Below are 17,898 nucleotides of genomic sequence, written 5' to 3' on the forward strand. Positions count from 1 at the left end.
AGTATTATTCCAGATCCCAGGGCACTGGCCACCAGAACACAAACACTCAGCTAGCCAGGACTTTCTCCAGGCTTTCCTGGGGGCCCGCTGCAGCATGCCCTTCACCCCACAAGACTTCCCCACGAGGCATCTGCTTAGGGCCCCGGACCATTGGGGTGAAATCTTCGGGGAAGGGTGACCCTCCGACGCAGGTGTCTGGGATGGTCATTCCACCCCCTGAGCCTCAGTTTCCCCGTTTGTAAATGGGAAGGGTGGGGCTGGGGGTCACGTGGGGGACTGGGGTTAAGTCTGGATTCTGTCAGCTGCAGGCAGAGCGCCCAGGCCAGGCGTCTGTAAACAGGCCAGCAGCCCTGCCTTCGAGGGCGTTGGAGGATGACGTGTAATAATGTCCCCCCGCCCCCCAACACAAGGCCGCTGGGTCACTCAGCCTCACTCGGGAGGTCTTGTGTGAACACGCTTTCTTCCTCAGCCTCCGAGGGCCTTGAGGCGAAGTTGTGCGATGGAAAATTTAATGTTACAGGCCGATTGACAGAGGTTCTCTCCACCACCAGGGGGCAGCATTGCCCCTCACTGCTGAGCCTTCCTTGGGGGACCCAGCTGCACCCACCCCACCCGCCAAGGGCAGAGGCCTCTGGGTTCGCGGGATGTGGGCTCTGAAAGCCTGCCTGGCCCTTTCCAGACACTACGTCCCTGTTCCCACCTAAGGAGTGGCTCCCAAGATTGACTAGAAGCTTGAAAGGCCCTGGTGGACCGTCCTCCTGGCCTGGGTTCCTGCTGTGAAATGCTCCGCCTTTATGCTCCCCAACCCCCTTCCTGAGCCCCCCTTCCTTGACCCCGTCCTGGCTTCCCCCCTCCCCCAGGCTGCTGTCCCCCTGGTTCACACCAGGCCTCGCCCAGAGCGGACTGGGGGGCCCCTAGCGCCCGGATGGTGGAGCCTCCAAGGGTGATGGACCTCCTGGGCTATGCTCCGCTCACAGCCCTTCACTCCAGCTGGCCCGGCTCCCTGGTGCTCCCACACACGTGCACACACACACGTGCACACATGCCGAGACACACGGCACACACACACGTGCACACACACACACGTGCACACATGCCCAGGCACACTCACACACGTTTCACACACACACGTGCACACGTGCCCAGACACACGGCACACTCACACACGGCACACTCACACACGTGGGCACACACGTGCACATACCAGCACTCACACGTGCACACATGCCCAGACACACGGCACACTCACACACGTGCACGCACACACACGTGCACACATGCCCAGACACACAGCACACTCACACACGTGCACACACACACGTGCACATACCGGCACTCACACGTGCACACATGCCCAGACACACGGCACACTCACACACGTGCACATACCGGCACTCACACGTGCACACATGCCCAGACACACGGCACACTCACACACGGCACACTCACACACGTGCACACACACACGTGCACATACCGGCACTCACACGTGCACACGTGCCCAGACACACGGCACACTCACACATGGCACACTCACACACGTGCACGCACACACACGTGCACACATGCCCAGACACATGGCACACTCACACACGTGGGCACATACCGGCACTCACACGTGCACACATGCCCAGACACACGGCACACTCACACACGTGCACGCACGCACACGTGCACACATGCCCAGACACGGCACACTCACACACGGCACACTCACACACGTGCACGCACACACACGTGCACACATGCCCAGACACACAGCACACTCACACACGTGCACACACACACGTGCACATACCGGCACTCACACGTGCACACATGCCCAGACACACGGCACACTCACACACGTGCACGCACACACACGTGCACACATGCCCAGACACACGGCACACTCACACACGGCACACTCACACACGTGCACACACACACGTGCACATACCGGCACTCACACGTGCACATGTGCCCAGACACACGGCACACTCACACACGTGCACACACCCACTCACATGCACACACACGGCACCCCAGCGTTCTAGGATCCTCTCTGTGTCGTCACCCCCGGGGTTCTTCCTCCCCAGCGACACCCGGAGGCTCCCTGTGTCCTGAGCTCCTCCTGGGGTGAGGCCCCCTTCTGGGGTGAGTCCTCCCTCGGGGTCCCCCTCCCCCCTCCAGCCTTGGAGCCTCTCCAGAGCTCCCAGCAAGCCGGTGTGTGCCGGGCCCCCCAGGAGGACCAGCTTGGGCCCTTTTCCTTCTTTTCGTCTGTTTCCTCAGCCGCAGCAGGGGTGCAGCAGGGGTGCAGCAGGGGCGCGGGGAGGAGCGGTGCCCCCTCCACCTCCCGGAAACTTGATGCGCGCATCCTGCCCCACAAAGTGTGTCTGCAAAGAGCTTGCAGCCCGTGAGCCTCCCAAGCCCTGTGCCATCAGTGGGAGATGGTGGGGAGCGTCCTCACGCTCTCTGGGAAGGACCATCTCTACGTTGCACCCGCAGCGCATGGCTGGGGAGAGGTAAGGCAAGGCTCGGTCCAGGCCCCGTGCTGGGTCCCTGGCCAAGGGTAGGTCCTGCAGCCCCAGGCATATCTGAGCTCCATCCCCCTCCCCAGGAGACGGGGCAGAGCTGCCTCCCCAGGGGCCCGAGGAGTCCGGGGCAGCCTCTGAGGTTCTAGCTCACAGCTCACCTCCAGTCATGAGATGCTTGTCCTGTGGGATCCGCTACTGAGACGTTGACCCCCTCCCCAATTCCGACAGGTGGGGAAGGGGCACTGGGTTCCTGGGTCACTCACAGCTTCCTGGTTTCTCAGGACCCCAGACTCACCACCACCATTTGTCAGAAGATAAACGTATTTCCCTTCAACAGATATAGCCGGTGACCCCGACAGGAAGGGGAAGGAGGCCAGGCTTAGACTGGGAGGGGGAGTGGCCAGGGGGGCAGAGGGCACGCTGAGAGCGGGCTGCAGGCTGGGGACTCTCGGCCTGCGGGGCCCCGTCTGTGGCCTTGGTCTTGCTGCCCACCCACGGCAGGCCTCCAAGACCACAGGAGCGCTGAGCCCTTGACCAGCGCTCTCGGCTGTGTGCCGCCAGCCAGGGACCCTGGGGGAGGCGGGGCTGGGAGAGCCAGGCCCCTGGCCCGCGGTGAGATGTGACTGAACAAGAGGGTGGGCGTGGCTTCCTGATGGGTGGATTCAGCTGCCGGAAGGGGTGGCACGGCACACGCCCAGGGAGTGCAGGGCACCGCGGACCAAGGCCCAGAGGCTGGAAAGTCCCCGGTGTGCCCAGGGGTTAAGGAACAGGGACGGGGCCAGAAGCAGGTGTCTGCATCGCTGTGCCCGCCTGAGAGCCGGACTAGGGTTTGAGCAATCCTCTCCAGATGACGGGTGTGTGGAAAGCCGGCTCCTTATTTCCGCAGCCTCGGTTTGGGCACGGTGCCCTCCAGGGAGACTGACGGTAATACTCCAGCAGCACCTCTAACTGTCCCCTGCCCCGATGTCTCCTCCGCGTGGCCTCATCAGCTGTCACCGAGGTGGCCTCAAGCCAGCTGCTGGCTCTGGGCACAGCTCCTGGACTCTCAGGGCGCCCAGAGCTGCACGGCCTCCAGGTAGAAGCAGGTGGAGGCCTGGGACCTGAGAACAGACAGAGCGTGTCCCCAAACATCTGCTCTAGGAACAGCATTCTCGGGTTGGTTCTGGGAACTTACCACTCCAGAAGGCCCAGGGGACCCAAGGCTGCTGGGCATGGCCTGGGGGAGGTAGAAGGTGGAGCTGGGTGCCCTGATCATGTCCTGACGCCTTCCCTGCAAGAGGCCTCTGGACTTAGCAGGGCACCTGGACTGAGGTCCCACAGGGATGTGAACGCCCTGACCCTGACCTTGACCCTGACCCTGACCCTGAGCGGGGTTGTGTAGTTCCTGGTGGCCAGAACCTGCTCCTCTAGGGGCCCGTGTGAGGGGGCGTCGGAGGGCAACAGAGGGTCAGGGTTCCCAGCGGCCCCTTTCCACGCTAAGAGGGATTTTAGCGTCTGCAGATGTTATGGTTGAAATGTGTCCCCACAACCCACAACCCCACAACCCCCATTACCTCAGAATATGACCTTATTTGGAAATAGGGTCATTGCAGATGTAATTAGCTAAGATGAGGTCGTACTGGGGCATGGTGGCCCCTAAGCCAATATGAGTGGTGTCCTTATAACGAGGGGAAACGGAGACAGACGCTCACACAGGGAGAGCGCATGTGAAGACTGGCATGACACAGCCACGAGGACAGGAGCCAGAGGACCCAGGAGAGAGGCCTGGATGGGCCACCCCGAGCAGCTTAGGGGAAGCACCAGCCTGCCCACACCTGGACCTCAGGCTTCAAGCCTCCAGAACCATGAAAGAAGAAATTTCTGTTGTTTAAGCCACTCCATTCGTGGTACTTTGTTTCGAGAGTCCCAGGACAGTAATGCAGCAGATACGGAGAACCCGCCGTTAACTCTGGTTACCCCGGACCTGTGAGATAGCAGGTGGTGGGTGGGGGCAGAAAGGGATTCATTCTTTGAACCCCACCCTCTTCAAGAGCTGCGGTAGCATGGGGCATCTCTTTCCTCCTGGAAGCTGCCCCCTAACTCCCCAAGATCCCCCATCACCCCCAAGACCAAAGTCCCCTCTACCCACAGACAAGGGGTTCCCTGGGGCATTGTTCTCTTGGGGCTGCAAGGTGTCCAGTCCATAGGGACATGTGAGATGACAGCGCCTCAGTGGATGGACGGTTAGGAAGCTGGATGTTGGGTAGATAGATGGATGGATGGATGGATGGATGTTTGCTAGATGGATGGATGGAGGTTTGATAGATGGATGTTTGGATGGGAAGCTGCTAGTCTTACGGCCTCACTCCTCTGTCACTTTGCCTGGGTATGAACACCATGGGAGGCACTCTTAGCTCAACAATCTTGTTGGCCATGAGATGCAGACTGACACAGGCTGTTGGGTTTGTGCGACTGCCCTCCAGCAATTTCCGTGCCAGTTGCCAGGTGAGATTTTTCACTAGTTCCCTGGCTTCGAAATGTGGAAAAACAAACCACATCCTCCCCAAGCCTGCAAGCCTCCCCGACCACAGCCGGCATCGCAGCCCGCAGCCCGCACTCCCCCAGGTGTCCCGCGTCGGCCACACTGGACGCCGGCCTGAGGAGAGAGCCCTGCCTCGCCGGCGCATGTGGCTGGCCCAGATTTCTAAACTCGGCTCTGACAAGCATTAAATTTATGACGGAGTTTATTTAAAGGAGGAAGCGGCAGTGAAGTGCAACACCCAGGAAGTGATGAGCTGAGAGCTCCGAGGCAGACACGAAACAGGTACCGACAAACCCAGGACACGTTATTTAAAATTCCCCCCGCTGACAGATCGGACGGCCGAGTGGGCCAGACACCGCTCGGAGGAGATGAAAAGAGCTTATTTCCTTCCTCTGGATAAACACGCCAGGAGCCAGATCCTTCCGTGACGATAAATGGTTTCCTCCTGTCATCAGTGCGGGGGGTCACGCCTCACGACTGGCCAGAACCTGTGGTCCATCAGGGGCCCCGGAAAGGGCAGCGACAGGAAGGTGCTCCTGCATAAGAATTCCCACCAGCCCGGCCTGTCTTCAGGCACTGAGATGAGCTTCTCTCACTCCAGACCCATCACAGTTCTCAAAACACGGGAAGATGCAGAGGGATTGGGTGCCCCGGGCTCTGACATCCTGCCCGGGGCCGGGACTGTGGGATTGAAGGGCCGCCCTGGACAAGATTCTAGAAGGCAAGGAGCAGGGGCAGGGAGGCAACTTCCCTGCTCCACGGGACAGGAGGATGCCGTGGGCCCTCATCTGGGAAGTGAGGATCCAGCTCTGTCTCCCCAGGACCAGGGACCGGCTTTGGTTGGAGTCTGAGCGCCAGGTCTGGTGGGAAGGCAGTCACCATACAGCAGACAAGCATCGCTGCCCGGGCTGAGACCGTTTCAGGAGGAAATTGGTTTGAAGGATAAGCAGAGCCTGGAGCAGCCCGCCCCGCCCCCCCCCCCCCCCCCAACAAATGGTGCTTTCAAACAAAATCCAGTCAGGTTATTTATAAAAGGCCAAATTGCTGACAGATGCACCACCTCCCGGGGCTGGAGGAAAGGAAGGAGTCAGATCCCAGCTCGAGGCTTGCAGTGATCCATTCGCTGCCCCATGCCCTCTACATCAGAGATGCATCTGTGCTTTCCTGTTCCCTGGGTTCACCTGGGGGTGGGCAGAAGAAGCCAGGACAGAGGCCTGGGCCTAAAGAAAACGCCCTCCCCGCCCCCCGGGGGGCAGCATCCCGCCTGCCCAGCCATCTTCCCCAGGGCAGCTCCTTGCTCTCCAGGGGTAGGAAGCAAGAGTGCGCATGGGAAGGAATGAAACATCGGCACCGTTACGGCAGGGATGACCCTGGAAACCGTTCTGCTCAGTGAAAGTAGCCAGACTCAAAAGGCTACACGTCGCACAATCCCATTTATATGAAACATTCAGAGTTGGCAAATCCACAGGGACAGACGCAGATTGAGGGCTGCTGCCAGAGCTTGGGGTTAGGGAAAACGGGGAGTGATTACGTAACAGGTGTGGGGGTTTCCTTTGGGGGTAATGAAAATGTTTTGAACCTGATAGAGATGGTGGTCATACCACACAAAGCCGCTGCACTGTTGACCTGAAAATGATTAATTTTATGTTATGTGAATTTGACCTCAAAATTTTTTAAAAATGCAGGTGGGGATCCGTGTGGCCTCTGGAGGGACCTGCGCGGCGCCGGCTGGCTCCTCGGCTCAGACAGATGGCCACGCGTGCAGCCCCCGAGGAGAGAGGCACACACACCACCACCTTCAATGGTAGTTGCTCATGCCTCGGACAGTCTGAGTTCTAGGCCCAAGAGATGGTGGTATCTGGGGACTCGAGCCCCGCTCCACTGCTTATGGGTGACTGGACCGGGTGACTGGCCTTCAAGAATCCTGTCTTCACATCTGTAAAATGGAATCCACAAAGACACAACACCAGAACGCACAGGGCCCCGGATGCAGCTGGAAGCCGGGTTCTGCTCACGGGCCATTGCCCGTAGCCGTGCTCCCACGTGGTGCTTCTGACTGGGGTGTGGACGAAGAATGTCGCCCCCGTATTGGGAAACAAATGATGCTGCAGCCGTCAAGACAGCAGGCACTGCAGCCGCGACACCCCAGTGTGCACCCTGAAAGGACTCAGGATGGAGCAAAGCGGGATGCTGGCCCTAGATAGCTGAGGTGCTTATCAAAGCGATGATTTCAATCAAGCCAGACTCTTGCATCTTCCCAGACATAAAAAAGTGCTGAATTCGTTAACTTGAGATGTCTGGGTTTTCTTTAATTAACAGTAATCTCTTGATGTACCGACTACCTGGTTTTTGTCTCAAAACCCCCTGTACATCCTGGTTTCGCCCCTGCCTCTCTGGGGCAGTTCCTCAGGGCTGTCCGAGAGGCTGCCTCTGGGGCTTGAGTTCTCAGCAAGTCCACCGAATAAAACATAAACAACTTTTCGGTTGTACTTTTTTTTTTTTCAGCCGATAGGGGTCCTGTCTTACCTTTCCTGCCAGACAGTCATGGTCCCAGAAGCCGGGCTGTGTCCAGACTCATCCCGCTGTCCTCCACAGCCCGGCTTCCCAGATTCCAGGCCGCGGACAGATCGCGTTGGCATCTCCCGGGCACCTGCTAAAAATTCAGATTCCTCTCCTGCTTGGCTATCTGCATCAGGGCAACTGGGGTGGGGCCTGGAGATCTGCATTTTAGAAAGTGCCTCTGCACAGCCAGGAACCTTCTACAGTAGGTGGGAAGGGGGATTGGAGGGGGCAAGGCGTTTCCTGGGCCTTCAGTTGTGCAGACAGCCTGTGCTCTGTCCCCTGGGCTGGCAGCAAGTGGGCCAGAAGAGGCCGCCAGGAGACCCTGTTTGAGAAATGCTTTCACTCCCTTGACACCCAGCGGGACCCCATCCTTGGCCCCAGCAGGAAATGGTCCTCCCGGAGACCAAGGGTAAAAAAAAAGAATGCTATTTAAGAAATTTGTCAGGCTTTATTATTATTATTTTTAATACGAAAAGAATGTTCAAGGCTTCCCACCAAGGAATAATAAGATTAAGGAATTTAAAAGAGGTGCTGGTGACATATACTGTACATGCTCCTGGTGGGGGAGCCGCCGGGAGCCCTGTGAGGGCTGAGCTTCCCCTTGTAGCCTCGCTCGGGGATGGCAAAGCCGACTGGGATGTAACCGGGAGGATGATTGACACGCTCGCCTGCCAGGCCCTCGCAGGCCCTTCCAGCCGCTCACCTTGCCTGGCGATCCAGCTGCTGCAGGGTGTAAGAGCAATAACGGCTAACACAGACTGGCCTCTTTCCTCCTGGACACAGGGCCGGCCCACGAGTCCCAGCCTCCCTGCACTTAGCGTGGCCTCAGCCTGTGGGTGGAGATTCCGGCCCAGAGGAGCCTCCCTGGAATCCCCCATCTGCAGAGGACCCAAGAGGAGGATTCTGAAGCCCTAAGAGGGCCACAAGCTGGAAGGAGCCTGGATCCCCAGATGACTTCGTGGATCAGACCCTCTGTCCTTCACCTTCCTGCACTGGATTGTGATGTGAGAGAGAAATAATCTTCACGGTGTTAAGCCCTCCACATTTGGGTCGTTAAGGGCAGTGGCTGGCTCACCCTGTGCACTGACACTCATAGTTACAAGTAGTCAAACTCTTGTCACCAAACAGGGTTCTAAGCACCTTTGGCGTATATATATATATATATATATACACACAAGAACCGCAAGTCTATTCTCTATGTCTGCTTCTCTTTCATAGATAAGTTCATTTGTGTCATATTCTAGATTTCACATATAAGCTATATCATATGGTATTTGCCTTTCTCTTTCTGACTTACCTCACTTAGTATGACCGTCTCTGTGTCCATCCATGTTGCTGCAAGTGGTATCATTTCTTTCCTTTTTACGGCTGAGTAGCATTCTATTGTATCTATGTACCGCATCTTCTCCATCCATTCATCTATCTGTGGACACTTAGGTTTTGCTTCCATGTCTTGTAATAGTGTAATAGCTTGTAATAGCTATTGTAATAGTGCAGCTGTGAACATAGGGGTCGGCACTCTTGGTATATTGACACATTTAATACTCACTCAAGAAAATAAAGCCCTGGGGGGTGGGGGAGAGATGGGGGTGGTGTAAATGGCCTAAGGTCACACAGCCAGGACCCAGGGGGCTAGCCTGTGAGCCCTACCTTTGACTCCTCAGCTCCCCCGTTAGAGGAGAAAAGCAAGATTCAGCAGGATGGAAGGCACTCACCCCAGGCTGCCAGCTGGTCATTTTCTGGGAGAAGGGATTTGAACCGCCGTCACTGGCTCCAGAGCCCATGGCCCTGACGCCTTGCTGTTCTGCTGAGGGAGGTGGGAGCTGTGTCCTGAGGCGGCCATGAGCCCCATCCCCACTGCTGTGCAACCTGGGGAGGGGTCTCAGAGTCGGGGAGCCAGCCTCCACCTTGCCATGGCCAGCCAAGGGTCTCTCTGGGGATGATCCCACTTCCAGTGGGGGCCCAGGTCCCAGAGAGCCAGGCCCCTTCCCACGGCAGCCCCAGCTCCACCGGCAGTCTGGGTTCAGGGTCCCGCCCTCCAGGCCTGGGGTCCTGCGCCCTCCGTCTCCCCACAGAGCCACACGCTAAGGGCTCAGCCAGCTCCCTCCCGAGCCCACGGCACGGCCAGGTGAAGTGGGACTCACGCCGGTCCATCGGGGCTGCAAACTCCTGGGGGGGCGCCGCCGCCCCTGCCCCCCACTGCCCCAGTTGGGCTCATCATCTTAGACAGCAGCTGGGGCCACCTTAAGTGAAAGGGACATTTGTTGGATGGAAGCCCAGCTTCCTCGGGACCCCTGGGCTCAGGCCCAGGCCCCCAGGCGCGTCTCTGCTTCTCCTGCGTGTAGCCCCACCTTACCTCCCTCCAAGTGGGCACCCCACCCAACCTCACAGCATCCCTGCCTGGAATGTCCTTCCAGTGCCCCAGATGCCACAGAGCCCTGCTCTGTCACCTCCGAGAGGCCTTCCGACCCCCTCGCCCAGGGATACACCCAGGTCTGCTCCCCCTCCATGCCCTCCCTCTCCCAGCGGATTATCTATTCATTTGTCTACTGTCCCCCATCCCCCCCTTAGGTGAGCCCTAAGATGCCAGGACTTCATGCACCTGTCGCTTTGATGTGACCACAAGACCCAGTCAAGACCCTGGCACGAAGGAGCAGAAGCCTGGCATCCACCGTCTAAAAGAAAAACCCGTTAAAATCGCCACGATTTTTGATACCCCGTTACTGTGTCGCTCTGTGGTGCCAGGCCTGGGGAGCAGGGCTCTGGACACAGCTCCGTACACGGAGGGCTCCGGGCCACGCCTGGTAGGATGGCCCAACGGTTAGGGGCCACGGGAAAAGGGAACACTGTGGCCAGGCTCCAGGCTCCCCAGGTGCGGCCTGCGGTCCAGCAGAGGCCCGCACGAGGCTGTGTCTTGAGCCACACAGAGCAGGCGGCCGCGCCTCCAATAATGATTTCTGATGCCCCAAAGTCTTCATCAAACACCCCATAGAGCTGCCTGGCTTCATACCTTGCTTTACACAACTCTCATCAGGGCTCCAGGCGGATGAAGGGGGACCCTGACCCTCCCAGGACCCCTGCAACGCTGCTCCCCCCATCCAGCAGGAACAAGGTCTGGTGGTGAAATACAGGCGAGGTGGCATATCCAGGGTCACAGGAGGCTGCCGGACCCCCCAGCACAGGACCTCGTCCCTGGACACGCCCCTCCGCGCCTCCCAGCTACTGGTGAACGGCTGCTTCCTCTGCAGGACAGTCCAAACTGGCCAGGCCACAGTTTTCCCCGCCATCCTCTGCACCTGCCACCCTCCGGACACACTGGGACCTCAGCCCCCACACCCCAGGCCTTCAGCGGTGGGGGCCCCTCTGCCCACAGTCTCCCTGCCTCTTCTTCACAGGGTGGTCCCTTCTCAGCCGTCCAGTCCGGGCTTAAATGTCACCCTTGCAGGTGCCTTCCCAGCACCCTCTCCACCGGGCACCTTCCTGCCCTCTCCATCTCTACCTTTCACTTCACATCCCACCTTGCCCCACACTTGGTTCCTCGTTCACTTGCGGAAAGGACGCTGAAAGCGACAGTAGGGGGCTGAACAGCGGCCCCCCAAAAGCTCCGTTCACAGCCTAACCCCCAGAACCTGGGAAGGTGACTTTATTTGGAAAAAGGGTCTATGCAGATATCACTAAGTTAAGGATCTTGAGATCATGGTGGATTTAGGGTGGCCCCAAATCCAAGGACTGGGGTCCTCATAAGAGAAAGGAGAGGGAGGTTTGAGACACAGACACACAAGGGGAGAAGGCCGGGTGTCAATAAAGCAGAGACTGGAGGGACCCGGCCACAAGCCAGGGATCACCTGGGGCCCTCAGAAGCTGGAAGAGGCAGGAAGGACCCTCCCGTAGAGCCTCGTGTGAGGACGCAGCCCTGCCGACGCCTTGATCACAGACTCTGGCTCCAGAGCCGGGAGGGAATCCCTTCTGCTTTCATAAGCGCTCCCAGATGGTGGTTGTCTGTTACAGCAGCCCCAGGACACTCACAGCGAGCTTCACCTGCCCCTTTCAACATTTTTGGCCACAGCCCTTCCTCCCTGCAGGGGCCTGAGCCAGGGCGGCCCTGAGTCTGGGGAGAGAAGACTTAACCTGGTTGAGAGACTGGACTTTTTCTGTGGACCGGATGGGACATTTTCGTCTCTGAAAGGCAGTCGTCGTGGGTGAAGTAAGACTATTCCTACGGCCGAAAGGCACCAGAAAGCTACAGCATCAGGGATTTTATGGGACCCGAAGCTTATACAGTTGGCGGAGGAACACTTGAAGAAAAAGAATATATCACTAGAAGGACTCTGTTGGGACTTCCCTGGTGGTCCAGTGGTCAAGACTCCATGCTCCCAATACAGGGCCTGGGTTCGTTCCCTGGTCAGGGAACTAGATTCCACCTGCTGCAGCGAAGATCCCGAGTGTCACAGCTAAGACCCAGCACAGCCAAATAAATAAATTAATTAATTAAAAAAAAGAATATATAAGGAATTTGTTGTCTATTGCTACCTAACACACTGCTGCAATTTTAGCCGTTTAGAAAAAAACCCATGTGTAATCTGACAATTTCCCTGGGTCAGGAATCCAGGAGCAGCTTAGCCAGGTCCCCTGCCTGGGTCTTAGGCTGGAGTCAAGGTGTTGGCCAGGCTGCGTTCTCATCTGGGGGCTGCCTCAGGGAGAGGACCCCCAAGCGCACTCAGGTTTTCAGCAGCTTCCTTTCCTTGCTGCTCTAGGATTCAGGGCAGCTGGTTTTCTCAAAGCCAGCAAGAGACAGCCTCTGACTTCACCAGAGGCCTGGGCCCTCTCAAAGGCTTGCCTGACTAGGTCATGCCCACCCAAGCCCATCTTTCGAAGAACTCAAAGTTAAGTGGTCTGGAATTTTAATGACTTTTGCAAAATCCCTTCGCCTTGGCCCTATAACTCACCGTACTCACGGACACGGTAGTCCATCAACTGTGCCGTGTTCTATCCAGCAGAAATAGGTCACAGGATCTGCCCATGCTTGAAGGAAGGGAATTATGCAAGGGTGTGACACACTGGGACCACCCCCGTCACCCTAGAGTATGTCCACCACATAGAAATCGCTTATTTTTGCAAACTTTACAAAAACACATGACCTTGTAAACACAACGCCCAATTCCCTCCTGGGCCCTTGGAAGCCCCTGGCAAGTAAGATGACCTGAGATTGAAGTTGCATTAGCTTCACGAAAAATCCACACCGGACCGCCGGTCAGGGAGGGGACTCCTGACAGGACTGTTTGAAAAGTTGGGCAAAACAAAATCCTTTCCCAGGACCTCAGGAGGCCAGTGTGTTCGATAAGCTGGTTCCTGTGACTGTCCCCCTGGTGGTCCCCAGGACCCGGCCCGTGGAAAGAGCCCAGGAGGTGCCTACTGTGTGTGTGAGTGCACCCCCGGGTGCCCTGGCATTTGGGGGGACCCACTGCTCTGATGTGTACTCAGTTTTCAGGTCTGGCTGGCCCTATTCTGTGAGCACGTTCACCCAGACACCCAGGAGCCAGCTCAGGCCTGACTGTGCGACCTGTAGAGCGAATGCAAGACAATGAAAAAAGGGAGGGGCGGGAGGGAGAGGAGGGGCGGGTCAGAAACCGCAGGGATGGGCCCTCAGGTCAGGCGTCCTGTAAGGCCTCTGGTCCTCTGGGTTAGGACCCACCTACCTGCTCCTCCCTCAGCCCTGAGAGGGGCTCAGAGTCACGCACACCGCATTTGCCTGCAATGAGCTCAACTTCTGTGGCCTAACTTCAGCTGGTGAACCTTAATGCCAGGAGCAGGGCACACCTGGTGAACCTTAACACCTTGGACAGGTGTACATCTGCTTGACATGTTGCATCTGCTTTCAGTGCATGTGCGCCCCGTGCAGGAACCACTCTTGAGCCCACACATCTGAGCCCACATACCTGAGCCTGTACACCTGAGCCTGCACACCTGAGTCTGCTCACCTCGGCTGGGGGAAGGTGAAGGGGGGAGGCGGGACACCAGGGTTCCCAGCTCAGCCTTGCACTTGCTTCCAGATCTCAGATAGCCCCTCGGTTTCCTTATCAGCATGCCACAGGGTGTGAGAACAGTGTGTAGACCCGGAGCTCTTGGTCCAAGCACAATCTGGGGAGAGGGTCTAATGTAGATTAACCTAGAGTTGCCAGACAGAGGGTCCTGGGCAGCAGGAACACTCTCCACCTGGCCTCCCCCTTTCCCTTCTCTGCTAAGATGATCTCTGAGGTTCCCTCTCACCAGAACATTTTATTTCCTAAAAGAGAAAATGTACAGGGCGGCCAAAACACAAACAAACAAAAACCAACCCGAGACAAACAGCACAAAACCCACCTGAAAAGTGTCAGGTTTTGCTTGATTTTTCCTTCTTTTAGCATCTTTGGGGGGAAGGTGAGCTGCTGGCCACGCAGCTGACATCCTGGGTCGGACGTTTTGTCCAGACCTCAACAGAGCTAGTCAGACCCTCCTGCAGGGAAGGGAACTAAGGGCAAGTCGAGAGAGTGTGAATAAGCATTCCAACTCTGCCTTCAGATGTGTAGTTCTGCCCGATTCCTGTGGTCCTGAGAAGGAATGTCGAAAGCAATAATGGTAAAATGGAAGCCATGCAGTTATGTGCCCAAGTCCCGTTGATCCTAAACAGCTCTTAGACCCTCCCTTACTATATGCCCCTCCTGCTCCCCCCTTTCTAGGATCAGGCCAGGGTCCCTGTGCTCCCCGACCACTGCAACAGCCAAGCAGACGGCCTTACCTCCCTTCCCACCCTTTCTAGTCCATTGTCCACACAGCAGCCAGGAAACGATAGGGGCTTGTTTGGGTCTGCCAAGAGCCAGATGCAAAGCTAAGACTTGACCTAGAAGAGGTTTATTGAGGGACGCAGCGGGCGAAGGAGCAAAGAGCCTTCAGACCACTATGCAGGGCTGACACCTCCAGAAGGAAAGAGGGAGGACCAGGGGACCATGCAGGGTGGGTCTCCAACTGCAGCATCATCCCAAGAGAGTTTCTGCCAAGCTGACTCTTTGGAGGGAAAAAGGTAGTTAAACCAGAGAAATTAATCAAGAGAAAGGGAGAACATATACACACACAGAATAAGACAATACAAATAGAGAAACACTGACAGAGAAACTGGAAAGAACCACAAAAGAATGCTTTGATCAACTCTATGCAAATAAATTTGTAGACTTGGATGAAACAGATCCTTTCTAAGAAAATATAAATTATAAGACTTAAGCCCAGATGAGACAGAAAAGAGACGATGACCCTATTACCATAAAAAAAAAATGACATTCTTAAATAGATAGCTCTAGCTCGTGCCAAGACAGCACCAGGCTGTGTTATTTCAGATGGGAATTCTAACACAGTTTTAGGGAACAGATCATTCCAATACCGTTTAAATTGTTCCAGGGCATGGAAAAAGTAGAAAAGTTTCAAAAATGTTTAGAAAAAGCTAGTGTAACACTGATACTAAATTCAATAAAGATAGGACAAAATTTTGAAAACCATAGACCATGCAAGAATCTGAAATAGAATATTACTGAACACTACAAATCTTAATGAATATAGATGCAAAAACCCTCAATGAAATGCTGGCAAATCAAAACCAGAAACATATAAAACAATTATACAGTGTGATCACATGACATTTATCCCAGGAATTCCGGGTTGGTTTGACATGAAAATCAATCAAAGTAATACACCACATTGTTAGAATAAAAGATAAAACCACAAGTTCATCTTCATAGATGTGGGAAAAGCATTTAACAAAACACTCTCTCATGATGAAAATACTCAACAAACTATGAATAGAATGGAATTTCCTCAACACAATAAGGGCATCTGTGAAAAACTCACATCTAACATCAACTTAATCATGAAAGAGTGGTTGCTCTTCTCTTAAGATCACGAGAAAACCAAAGACTTTGATTCAACATTGTACTAGACGTTCTAGCCAGAGCAATTAGGCAAGAAAAAGAAACAAAAGCCATCCAGATTATAAAAGAAGTGAAACTCTCTCTACTCACAGTGGATATGATCTTGTGTTAGAAATTAGGAAGGAATCCACTAAAAACACTATTTGAACTAATAATAAAGTTCATCAGTGTGTCAGGAGACAAGGTCAATATACAAAAAGTCAATTGTATTTTTACATACTAGAAATGAACAATATGAAAAAAATTAGGAAAACAACACTATTTGTAATAGCAGCATGAAGACTAAAATACTTAGGAAGAAATTTAATGAAAGAAGTGCAAGACCTGTACACTGAAAGCTATAAAAAGTGTTGAAATGTAAGAAGCTGAAGTTCTAAATAAACGGAAAGACATTTCATGTTCATCCATCAGAAGATTTAGCATTAAGATGGCAATATTCCCCCAATTAATCTACAAACTCAATGCAATGCCTCTCAAAATCAAACCTGGGTTTTGTTTTTTTATTTTTTCAGAAATTGACAAGCTGATCCTAATTTTCATATGGACCCAGGATAACCAAAACAGTCTTGAGAAGGAAGAACAAAGTTGGAAGACTCACACTTCCTGATTTCAAACTTGCTACAAAGGTACAGTAATAACATAGTGTGGCACTAGCATGAGGATAGACTGGTGGGACAGAATAGAGAGTCCAGAAGGAACCCTCACATTTATAGCCACTTGATTTTTGGCAAGGGTACCAAGACCATTTGATGGGGAAAGAATAATATTTTCAACAAATGGCACTGGAACAACTGGATATCCATGTGCAAAAGAATTCAGTTGAACCCTTTCCTCACACCATACACAAAAATTAATTAAACATGGATCATAGACCTGAATGTAAAAGCTAAAATTATAAAACTCCTAGAAGAAAATATAGGACTAGATCTTCATGACCTTGGGTTAGGCAAAGCCTCCTTGGATACAACACCAAAAACACAAGCCACAAAAGAAAATATAGATAAATTGGACTTCATCAAAATCAAAAATTTTGTGTTGCAAGCAATATCATCAAGAAAATAGAAACATAACATACAGAACAGGAGAAAAAGATTTGTAAATCATATATCTGATACGGAACTTGTTTCTAGAATACATTAAAAACTCATATAACTCAACAATAACAAGACAATCCAATTGAGAAAGACAGGTATTTGAATAGATATCCCTCTGAAGAAGACATATAAATGGTCAATAAGCACATGAAAAGATGCTTAATATCATGAGTGATTAGAGAAATGTTAATGAAAATCACAATGAAAAACAACTTCTCACTCACAAGGATGGCTCAAATTTAAAAAAAAAGGTAATTATATATATATATAATATATATATAATGGAATACTACTCAACCATAAAAAAGAATGAAATCTTACCATCTGCAACAACATGGATGGACTTGGAGGGTGTTATGCTAAGTGAAATAAGTCAGACAGAGAAAAACAAATACTGTATGATATTACTTATATATGGAATCTAAAGCATACCACAAACAAGTGAATATAAGAAAAAAAGAAACAGACTCATAGATACAGAGGACAAACTAGTGGTTACCAGTGAGGAGAGGGAAAAGGGGCGGGGAAAGAGATGGGTAGGGGATTAAGAGATACAAACTACTTTGTATAAAATAAATAAGCTACAAGGATATACCGTACAGCACAGGGAATATAGCCAATATTTTTTAAAAACTATAAATTGAATATAACTTTTAAAAACCACGAATCACTGCCAAAGCAATCTTGAGGGGAAAAAAACGGAGCTGGAGGAATCAGACTCCTGGACTTCAGACTATACTATAAAGATACAGTTATCAAGACAATATGGTACTGGCACAAAAACAGAAATATAAATCAATGGAACAGGATCAAAAGCCCAGAGATAAACCCACACACCTATGGTCAACTAATCTATGACAAAGGAGGCAAGGATATACAATGGAGAAAAGACAGTCTCTTCAATAGGTGGTGCTGGGAAAACTGGACAGCTACATGTAAAAGAATGAGATTAGAACACTCCCTAACACCATACACAAAAATAAACTCAAAATGGACTAAAGACCTAAATGTAAGACCAGACACTATAAAACTCTTAGAGGAAAACATAGGAAGAACACTCTTTGACATAAGTCATGGCAAGATCTTTTTTGACCCACCTCCTAGAGTAATGGAAATAAAAACCAAAATAAACAAATGGGACCTAATGAAACTTAAAACATTTTGCACAGCAAAGGAAATTATAAACAAGACGAAAAGACAACCCTCAGAAGGGGAGAAAATATTTGCAAACGAATCAACAGACAAAGGAT

At 53.1% G+C, this 17,898-nt stretch overlaps 1 long non-coding RNA gene across 1 annotated transcript; it reads left to right on the plus strand.

Moving 5' to 3' along the window:
- The first annotated feature begins 3,010 nt into the window (after positions 1-3,010).
- Positions 3,011-7,511, plus strand: LOC117313244 (uncharacterized). The gene is made up of 3 exons (XR_004527709.2): positions 3,011-3,440; positions 5,250-5,319; positions 6,723-7,511. It is a non-coding gene; the product is annotated as an uncharacterized lncRNA (long non-coding RNA).
- Positions 7,512-17,898: the final 10,387 nt, after the last annotated feature.

Source organism: Tursiops truncatus, chromosome 8 (genome assembly GCF_011762595.2).
Source record: "Tursiops truncatus isolate mTurTru1 chromosome 8, mTurTru1.mat.Y, whole genome shotgun sequence".
NCBI classification, from domain to species: domain Eukaryota; kingdom Metazoa; phylum Chordata; class Mammalia; order Artiodactyla; family Delphinidae; genus Tursiops; species Tursiops truncatus.